This window comes from Saccostrea cucullata, unplaced genomic scaffold (genome assembly GCF_032062105.1).
Source record: "Saccostrea cucullata isolate Sc308-1 unplaced genomic scaffold, CSIRO_AGI_Scuc_v1 ctg7214, whole genome shotgun sequence".
NCBI classification, from domain to species: domain Eukaryota; kingdom Metazoa; phylum Mollusca; class Bivalvia; order Ostreida; family Ostreidae; genus Saccostrea; species Saccostrea cuccullata.
In genome coordinates this window covers 124,975-135,891 of record NW_026918156.1, presented here as the reverse complement: position 1 = coordinate 135,891, position 10,917 = coordinate 124,975, and the positions used below count along the sequence as shown (strand labels likewise).

Sequence of the window (10,917 nt, the reverse complement as noted above, 5' to 3'; positions counted from 1 at the left end):
TTTTCATTAAATTATACGGAATAAAGTCAATACTGATGCCAAAATATACCCAAACAATGACAACTTCTAGCACTTACGAGAGCTAATCACAAAGACAACTGCGAGATGAATCTCGAGCGCGATTGAAATAAAGGAAAGATCCAAATGACTGATTTTCATGTTTTCAATAATATTCAATTGAAAAAATAGGAAATATATGATAATTAGTCAAAAATGTACTAAATTTACTCCCCTTTATAAACTTGTAACGCTTCATTCTACATATATCACAACATGACAAATATGTCTCCGATCCCGATGAAGACACATTTTTAAAAAATATTGTGGGAATTTGTGGGATTCTCTAGAGAATCATTTTACTCATGAAAAAATCATTAAATATGTTAAAAATCGTTAGAAGTACTTAATTGTACTTAACACTAGATCTTAAATGAATATATGAAAACTTTCGCATATGTTGTGCTATTCAGGCGTAACAAAAAAATATGTTTGTTTACGGTTACCCGACCGACCCTAATTTTAATCGCCGACCCAAACTTTTTTTTCGTCTAAAAATCCGGAAGTTACTGGCCGGTCAGTTTAACTTTTACATTCATCTTTGAAATCGAAATTGAAAGTACAGAAACAAAACAAGTTAGTTCAATTTCTACATCAACGAGTTTGTTGCAATTTGCTTACCATTGCGTGGCAGTTGCAGGGGTGTGCAACTAGCATTGCCCAACACCCGGACCTATCGTTTTTTGGGGGGTAGTAAAAATAAAATTTAAATCATGCATGTAAATACATGAGAAACACAAACGATATTTTCACTCATTGTTTTGCTATTTTATTTCCAACTAATGAAAATTTTTCAGGCAGCATTCTCCTACTGCTCTTAAATCACTTTAATCTCATCCATTTTGCAGTACTGCCTGACTTATTTACTTAAAAAATGATTGTTTTTTTTTCCTAATCGGAATTTCCTCCATTCCTCTGTTAATGGTAAATACATGCAGATATCTCTTTCAATTATATACGATCCCCAAATCAAATGATAGCTAAGTGTTATGTGATTAAACTTTAATATATGTCAATTATACTTAATGGTTTGAAATGAAAGTAAAATGATTTTTGCTTCATGTTAGAAAAGCTAGAGTAGTGCGATATGTTCAGAAAAGAAAAGATAATTTCTTAAAAGTTTTAAACTTCAACTTTAAAAGGAATGGCTTAGGACCCTAGCTTTCTCAACTATGAATTTTTTAAAATATTATTTTTTACAGTTTTTTGCCCCAATATTTGGACTAGTCACTTTTAAATTTGGACTAATAACTTTATTGTTGTTACAAGCCTGTGGGTTAGTGCTTGATTTTTTTTTTAATTACACACCCCTGAGTTGTAAGGCAGTTGGCAAGAAAGATTATATTGTCTACCACTCATATTACAAGCCCAAACAAAATTAAGGCACTGTACAATGGTAAAACTGTTTTGTAATTCAACCAATTCATGTGAATTTGTGTATTAAAAAAATTCAATAAAATTAAAAAAAATTCCTACCTACCGACCCTATTTTATTTCAGCATGTAACAGTAAACAAAGTTATTTTTTTGTTTGGCCTCATTGAAAGTTCATTTTCTTCAAAGTAGCTTTATGAAATGATTGTTATGTACATTAAGAGAAATAATATTATAAAAACTTCCTGTTACTTATGTCATGTTGTAAATTTTGAATTTACCGGGTGGCAGTAAATACAAAATTTACAACAGTTGTCATGTTGTAAATTTTGTATTTACTGCCACCCGGTAAATTCAAAATTTACAACATGACACTTACTTAAGGCCAAAATAAAAAATACCTTTGTTTCCCCTAACGCAACCGACCCAATTAAATCGCACCGACTGAAAAGATTTTTTAAATAAGAAGATTCAATTATTTTTTTATTGTTCACTAAGTTTCATAAAATACAATTTCATCAAAATCAGTTTTTAGCAGAACGGCCAACATTGTTCTACTGTGATTTGTTGAAGAAAATGGCACCAAGATGTGATTACTGAGAAAAAGTTCTTTATAAAACAACGGCGACGTCTCAATCTTATGCCTTTACTAGCTAGAATTCTTCACTCTTGAAACAGTCTGATAATAAAGTTTACCACGACAAATTAAGAGTGTTTCGGAGGTGTCTTGGCCTCTCCATGTGAGTGAAAAATTTTTCGAAAGGGACGGTAAACAACAAATAAATCTGTCTGTTGAATTTAAGGTATGTAATACATGTTACTTGTAAGGCCCGCCTAATGACTAGATGAGGGGCCCACCTAGTGAACACATCATTGAATTTCACTGCATTTTATTAAATTTCAGTTTTGATCTAATAACCAGTTCATCTATGTTCCTATGTTTACTATATGCCATTACGGAACCATAGGAGTTGTTGTAAATATGTCTGCATATTCATCCTGAATTTCCTTTCTTTAATGCCTTTATCTATGGGTTAAACTGCGTGACTATGACATTGTATATACATGTAGCATTTTTACTATTTGTAGATTCGGTTTGGTTCAATTAAATAATGTTTAAATACTCTTTACGAATAGTTCTGAAATCATGATTCAGCTTTCTGAGACGTCCATTGTATTTTTCTTTAATTAGACCCTTGTAGATTGGTTGTTTCTTTGCTTTTAATCCCTTCGAGATTTGTTTGGACGACATTTGAACATTTCCCCATTGCTCCAAATTTAGACGTACTCAGCATTTTTTTGCCATTAAGCAGTAAGGGATCTTTTTTGAGCCAGCATCTTTTGTGAGACTGGACATAAGTTTTTATGGTCCCTTTTGAAAGACTGTTTTCAATGTTCCTTATTGGTATTTGGACCCGTGACTTAAAATTAGACACTTACTTCTAAATTCTAAAGCAATATGCTCTAGAAACACGGAAAATCTGATGGCCCTCAAAAAGTACATTGATTGTCTATAAGCACTGGGGGCTGATGGAAGGTTTGCAAAAATATACTTGACCTTTAAAAATAGTAATTTTCCTTTAAAACAGTATGTTTGATACTAGCATTTTGTTCACAAATCGCATTCTTTTGTACTTTTCTTACTTATTAAGTTTTTTTCTATTAAATTTTAGAATGTATTTTCAAAGCTTCTGTCATCAAATAAAATTGTTTACCTACCTACCGACCCACCTTGAGAATTCGCCTAATCAGTTACTTCCAATTGACATTGCTAAGATCCAGTGTATTCACTTTCATATCAATGTTTACTTCACGTAACAAATTCGAACGAATTGTGCCTTCCTAATGTAAAATGGCGGTCTTGGTCTTTCCAGTTTAAAAATAAAGGTTTTTTCTTAAAAATTCTTTGGGGTGTTTATGGAGTGGACTGATGTTATTTTTGGGTATAGATGGAAAGGAGAGGGTTTGAAAAAAAATATAGAATTGTTAATATGTGAAATTTTGCGTATTTGAGAATCAAAATAATTGGTAGTCTGTGTCCTATGAGGTCAAAGGTGTCTTTATCAATTGATGTGTGTCGATCTATATATAATGTTGTAGGTGACATAAAACCCATTCCTCGCCTATAAATGTACTCTAGCGTGAGATATCTCACAAGTTCAACTAAAAAACAGTTAAAAATTAATTAATCATTAATTTTCCTTTAAACAGCATATGTTTGATACTAGCATTTTGTTCACAAATCGCATTCTTTTGTACTTTTCTTACTTATTAAGTTTTTTTCTATTAAATTTTAGAATGTATTTTCAAAGCTTCTGTCATCAAATAAAATTGTTTACCTGACTTCTTCTACCCTCTTGTGGCATCTTGGACATCATTGTACCTACCGACTCCATTTTAATAGAACCTTCTCCACACCCCCCCCCCCCCCCCGTTCTAGCTTCCAAGCATCTCCAGGAGTGATTATAGGTGACACAGGCATGGTATGTATTTTCCCACCTTGAGAATTCAGGGTCGAGTTAGGGGAAACAAAGATATTTTTAATTCCGGCCTAATCAGTTACTTCCAATTGACATTGCTAAGATCCAGTGTATTCACTTTCATATCAATGTTTACTTCACGTAACAAATTCGAACGAATTGTGCCTTCCTATATGTTACTATTTTTAGATAAAATGGCGTCAACGGGAATAGCTACATGTGCATGTGGGTTTTTGTGTTTTCAGTTTCACTGCGTCTGTTATGAAAAACATCGTTTTTCCCTTCTTAGCTGAACTTTTACACCAAAAGAAACGAAAAGAAAAATAACCAACCTCGTTAGTTTGTACTGTATATATATGCCTTTTAACGTAGTTGGGGTTCAACTGACCTGTAGTAGTGACACGCCATAGCTGCCTCGGAATGAGTTAGTATTAGAATTATCGACCCCTGTTTATTGCCGGCTCCGTTAGAGGCGCTTGCCTTCAGGTCTTAATATTAGGTCTCTATTTATTGTCTGAATTTTTAAAGTCTACCATATGCACTGCAACACACATGGTGGAGTATTTTCCAAATACTAGGCAACTTAAGGCTATACATGTATATTGAACTAAAAAAATTCTATATAATTTATTCAGTTTGGAAAAATCCATTGTTGTTTACGAAATATAGACTTAGGCCTTAGACGGTGTTTCCATTTATCTAAAGCACTGTAAAAATAGCTACGATTAAAATTTATAATAAATTTTTATTTATTGTAAATTCGTTATGTGACCATGATAATTCTATCACTATGTTATCACATTATTTGTTTTAAAAATGTGTTTATGATTTAAATCTCTATTTTAATAGATACTCATGCAACCCACAGATTTGAAAAAACGTATTATAAATCGCAAACCATAAACTTTTATTTTCTTCAAATCAATTGCAAAAAATTACTCGATCCTGTCGATTTTTATACGAACGATAACCCCCATCTAACAAGGGATGAATCCTTATTATTCTGACAATTTAATATGCATTGGAACTAAATCGAAAGGGCGCTATAATCTGACAATTTAATATGCATTGGAACTAAATCGAAAGGGCGCTACATATTGAAAGGGGGGCTAAACCACCACAAAGGTTAACCCCAATTCAATGTCTATATAAATAATGTAATATTTACAACACCCCCCCCCCCCGGATAATCTATGAAACCTTAATATCTATAAATACACATGGATAGAATAGTATGTACGCCATATAACGTAGCTGCAGATCTGTAGCGTTATGGTTTCATATATTTGTCTTCGACATAACGCTACAGATCCCGTAATGCAAAATACCTAGTTCTAGACACTTTATGCAAGCCAATATGTATATGGATTCACCTCCTAACCATTTAAAGTTGTTTTACTGGCAATTTTCTCGCTTAAAGTGAAATTACAGATTAGTTTAATATAATGTAAATAAATTTAGGGACTGAAAAGTAGTTAATTGACTGAAGTAGGCAAGTTAAGAATTTCTATCTCTCCAAAAGTGCGCAAAAAATGTTGCGCCGTAAATTGCACCTTTTTTGCAACATGGAATCTATTTAAGTACATGCTTATGAAGACAGAGAGAACAATTTACTAAGTCTATCAATCTGGATTCGTGTATGCCTTGTTTAAGGTCTTGATAAAATTCGAACAAGTTGCCAGGCGATCCCCCCCCAACTTCTAGTAGAATTTTAACCATGCAAATTTCTTTATACATTGAACTATTGCCAAAATTACTAAATATTTAAAATATATCATATAAATGATTTACTCATTCCACTTAATCAGATGAGTTATTGGAATGACACTGTGACACCAGTTTATTTGCTTTAAAAAAAAATTTAAAAATAAGGGAGAAAGAAGGAAAAATTAATTGTTATATCGACATTCATTGTTTTTTTTTCTCTTACTTATTTTTCCTCACCCAACTGTTCAAAGCAAATGTAAAAGATGGAGATTGAAATAATATTTTTCAAAATATCAATTATGCAGATGAGATATAACAAGGTATTGACAGCCTCCTTTTTAGAAGATAGCTGATTCTATATTACGGCAGATGATAACCGTGGTCCTAAAACAGAACCCTGGGATACGCCTGCAGAAAAATACTGTAACAGATACTTGTAAAAAACCTTGTGACTCTTGGTGTAAATAACTGAATAACATGGAAAAAAAATTTTCATTAAAATGATACCTTTGTGTCACACGTTTTCGAAAGAGTTTCAAGGATTACTTACACGTCATGATTTTTAATTATAATGATAGAATCTCTAATTTACTATGCTAAATTACTAGAAATTGATAGTTGGGCGACAATGAATCATGGTTGGTATCGATAGAAAAAAATCGAACTTTGTTTATGGAAAGTATTGATATAATGTCCTATACTTTTTGTTATTAAATTGAACGTTTAAAATTTTTCCATAATGTTCCATAGTGTTTCTTCACAAAAATACCCATTCCGTATAGGTTGCAAATTTATCATAATTATTATGAAGTGACATAAAGTATTCTATAAAGTATAATATATTATTTTGGTAAAATGTTGTGTAGTTTTTTTAAAATTATTATTTATTTTATTTAATGCTCTAAAAAATCACAATAAAAGTCAATTAATGAAATTCTGTTGTCAGTTTCAAACGGTACTGAGATAAACTTTTTATTTTAAAATGAATGAAAAATGTAAGAAATTATCAGTTGTTAAAACTTTCTGGAAATGAGCTGCAGCCAAAGGCACTGACCCCGGGGTCAGCTGTCACCGTGTATGAATAGAGACACCTGCTACTGTGTTTGTGTAATGTTTGTATATTCTATGTGATTTGAGAGGAGTGTTGACCGTGTAAAAACGTGTAGTCTACAATATACAACTTCATCATCGACTGGTCATCGCTGGAAGTTGATTAAGAAAGGTTCAAAAGATTACATTAAATAATTAATTTTAAAAATTTCAATCGAAATATTTTATTTATATGGGGATTTTATTTTTCAAGATTCATTTAAAAAGAAATTATCTCAATTAATTAGTATATGAGTATTTTTTTTTCTCAGTAAAAGTGAGAATCAATTTTAGTTTTTTGAATGAGACAGTAAGTGAAAAAATAAGTAAAATAAAATCAACATTCTTCCTTGGTTAAATTTATCAGAACTTCAAAAGAATACTGAAAGATTATTTAGTGTACCCTTTTTGTGTTTTCTTACATCTTCCTATTGTTACTTGTATGAAATTTAAGTGTACAAGTTTATCGAAACTTACAACAGTACAATTACATGTATAATGGTCTCAATTTAAGCTCACTAAAGGACGCTATTCTACTATTTCCTTGGGTATTAATAAAAAAATAAATAATTAAAAGTTACAGCACCCTATATTCTCATTGATAAATCTCCCGTTAGTTACAACACATGTAGTTTTTTTTAATATATACTCTGCCTACCAAATTTAAGGGGGGGGGGGGGGGCAATAGTTGTTTAATCAAATGTCATTATATTTGTCTACCACCGTCTAACAGTTGATGGGTATTGAACGTTTAGATGTACATTCTGTGATGCTATACATGTTGCAATTTTGTACTTGAATGTTCTGCAATAATTGTCAAACACCCGATATATATAAACAGGTACATGTATAATAATGAATACCGCAACTGAATGGTTGAATTTCCTCAACTGATGACAAAACATGATGCTTAGACATTGATAAAACTCTGTATGATTTATTGTTCATATTAAAAAAAACTGATGTGGTCTGTCTGCCGTGACCCCCTCCCCCACCCCCTCACACACACACAAATTTATTTCGTTAATAAACGTATCATTTTTCTTTTTGCTTTTAAGTGAACAAATGAAATTAGAACATAAATTTGAATAACTTGTGGGTGTTCAACAAAATTAAAATGGCTACACGATTACAAGAAATGACATAGCATCGTTTTAGAAATGGGAAGTCATATAAAAAAAAAAAATTCTCAACTTTATATATTGACAAGCAAAAAATAAGCTATAAAAATAGTAGTAGATTATGATGTCCATCGATATGGAATACTAGCATATTGACATGGATCCAATGTCACTCTATTACTATAGGATTAAGGGAAATAAATTATGTTCAGCAAAGAAATTGTTTCGTTTATATTTTATAGTGGAAGATTATAAAGTAAAGTTCATTCAATTTTTTCAAAATAAAAATTCAAATAATTTGAATATCAATAAATCCTGTGGTGGAAAGATGCATCGAAATATTAAAAATAGAATGATAATTGAAAACAATTGTTTTACCTGCTAATTTTTTTAAATTGATTTTTGTTTCTTAATTAAAATAGGGGAAATAACTCGTTCCAAAATTCAAGGTCATGAATTAAGACACATCCCACTAAACATACTTAATTATAGTTATAAATGGGAAGTATGTCTAAAAAAAAACTGAGTATTCAATGCCTACATATCTGTTATGTTTTCAATTTCATTGAATTTCTTCCTATTAGAATTGAAGACCTTAAAATGTGCTAATTAAGTTATACGATAAATCAACTACAAAATTTCAAGATGACACTTGTTACCAAACTTTTAATACTTTTGTGTGCACGTTTTTCGATCTAGTTGAAAACGTTACTAAATAATTTTACATACTCAGTACATCCCTTGATTGTCAAACTGTGGACTTTCACTAAAAATTAATCTAATTCAAACTGTTCATTGAAAATTTAAAAGAACTTTGAAACAATTTAGAAACTGATTTTACCTAATACTGTATATAATACTTGTGTAATATAATTTATTTATTGCTCAGGATAAACATCCTAGGGCATATTACAAATTATGTTTACATAGGAAATGAACTTCTTGATAAAAGAGTTGGTAGAAAAGACATTATTTCCATCTGAACTAAAACTAATTGAACTAATTGATACCAAATTCCATCTAAAACTAATTTAACATACTACATTCTACTTTTGCTGCAATAATGCGACCCTCTCATTTTTTTTTCAATTCCATATCAACTAATACTAGCTTCAATAACGTAGTCCGATTTTTTTTTAATCTGAAGTTTCTTGGGAGGGGGGTACACATTATTGCAGCTTAACTAAAAGTAAAGCTTTGATTCCTCTTTCTTAAATATTTTCATTCAAGAAGAATGCCATTCCAACTTTTCATTTTATATATCTCTGAGTCATCCTTTAAACAATGGTTTTAGCATTGAAAGGTTGATATCAGCTCTTAATCATTTTATTTGAATTTTTGAAAATTATCCACATCCCAGTTAAATGCTTCCTTTTAAAAATTAATATAAAATAATTAAAAGCTAATGCAGGCCTTTTAATGCTGAAACCATTGTTTAAAAGGGATGGATCAGAGATATAAAATAAAAATGTTTGTGTAGCATTTTACCTTAAATTAAAAAAAATTACATTACCTGCTCGAAGATCAGCTCTAGGTAACCCTTCTCTTTCGCTGGTCGGACGTCTTGGACAGCCTTGGACGTCTTCGGAAAACGGCTCGTAGCAAACCCCAGAAGAATGTCGTCGTGCACGGTGAACCACCAGTTCCAGGAAGCCATGGTCGCAAACTTTCGTAATAGGGTGACTTTGAGAAATCGTATAGAATTCTACCCCAAACGTCCGAGTTAAGTACCCTTCATTAAAATCATGTTATTACAATCAGTCAATTGGAGTGATCCTCCAATCAAACGCATTTTTAGAAGACCCATGGATACATTTCATTCGTTGATTCATGCCCCAATCAAATAATTAGTAATAATTCGAAAAGAAAAAAAATGGCAAAGATTAAAAAAATTAATATATTTTTTAAAGTTAATAATTGCCCTAAAGAATTCTTGACTGTTTTTACTGTGAAGTCGAGGCAAATTTGAAGGTGCACTTATTAATCATGCACAATTACAAGACTATATAAACAGAATATAATTTTTTAACATTAAATTAAAAAAATACCCAAATATTAGTATGATAATACATAAGTCCAGTATGAACATACACACAATTCTCAATTCAAATATCAATCGATGCATCAAATCCATCTGTGGATACTTCAATGATTCTAATTAGATATGAATCTTATTAATTCTGTTTTTCCTTAAATCACTTCTTTTCCTGACTAAAAATACATGTAGATGAGTGTTAAAATTATAATTTAATGTTATGGAATATTGATACAAATTATATTATACAATTTATTCAAGTTATGAATAGATAAAATGATGTTTATCTTTGTTCACTTTACCAAACACTTGGTGAGTATTTTCCCAGACTCTCAATAATAAACAAAGTTAAAATATAGTTACATAGTTTCTATAGTCTATACGAGTATGTTTTCCTATATCTGAATTTTGTAAAATATTTCATGTAGAGATATGTCGAATTTGTTTATTATTACTTGATCCCAATTCCTTTAATTGCAGTATTATATTTATTACATAAAGCATGTACAAATAAAAAACAACAACAATAACAAACAAAAAAATAAACAAAAAAAAAAAAAACATTTTTAGCTAAAATAGGGTACAAACGAATGCATGGATATGCATATGTTTTTTGAAATTATTTTTGTTCCAAATGCGAATGATGAATTTCTTAAATAAGAAATTGTAAACTCTCTGTTGTGTTCAAAATTCTACCAATTTGCAACGATTCTTATTCTTTCTATACAACTGTTCGTCACTTTCAACTCATTATTGTGATATGTTGAATGATCAAGAAACGAAAATATCTTCGGATACAGTTATTTCTTTTACCCCTTTGAAAATAATAGTAAAGTGTTAATTTTAAGATTTTTTTAACAAAAGTATATTCGTATCATATGTTCTAGTTACATAACATAGACATTTTCTTTCATTTGATGTACTGATGTATTTCATTGTCAACATAAACGCGTGTCATTTACAGGAGAAGCCCTACTGTCTGGAGATCCCTTAGGGATATCCCTGCAATAAGGGGGTCTCTTTAGACTACTGAATGTCGACAAAAATTCATAAAC

General features: G+C 30.8%; 1 protein-coding gene across 1 annotated transcript in view; it reads left to right on the top strand.

Moving 5' to 3' along the window:
* The first annotated feature begins 210 nt into the window (after positions 1–210).
* LOC134258393 (uncharacterized) overlaps positions 211–10,917 on the top strand; it is a 31,871-nt gene continuing 21,164 nt past the window's right edge. The window contains exon 1 of the mRNA XM_062740937.1: positions 211–747. The gene's annotated coding sequence lies outside the window, so the exon portion shown is untranslated. The remainder of the gene's footprint in view (positions 748–10,917) is intronic.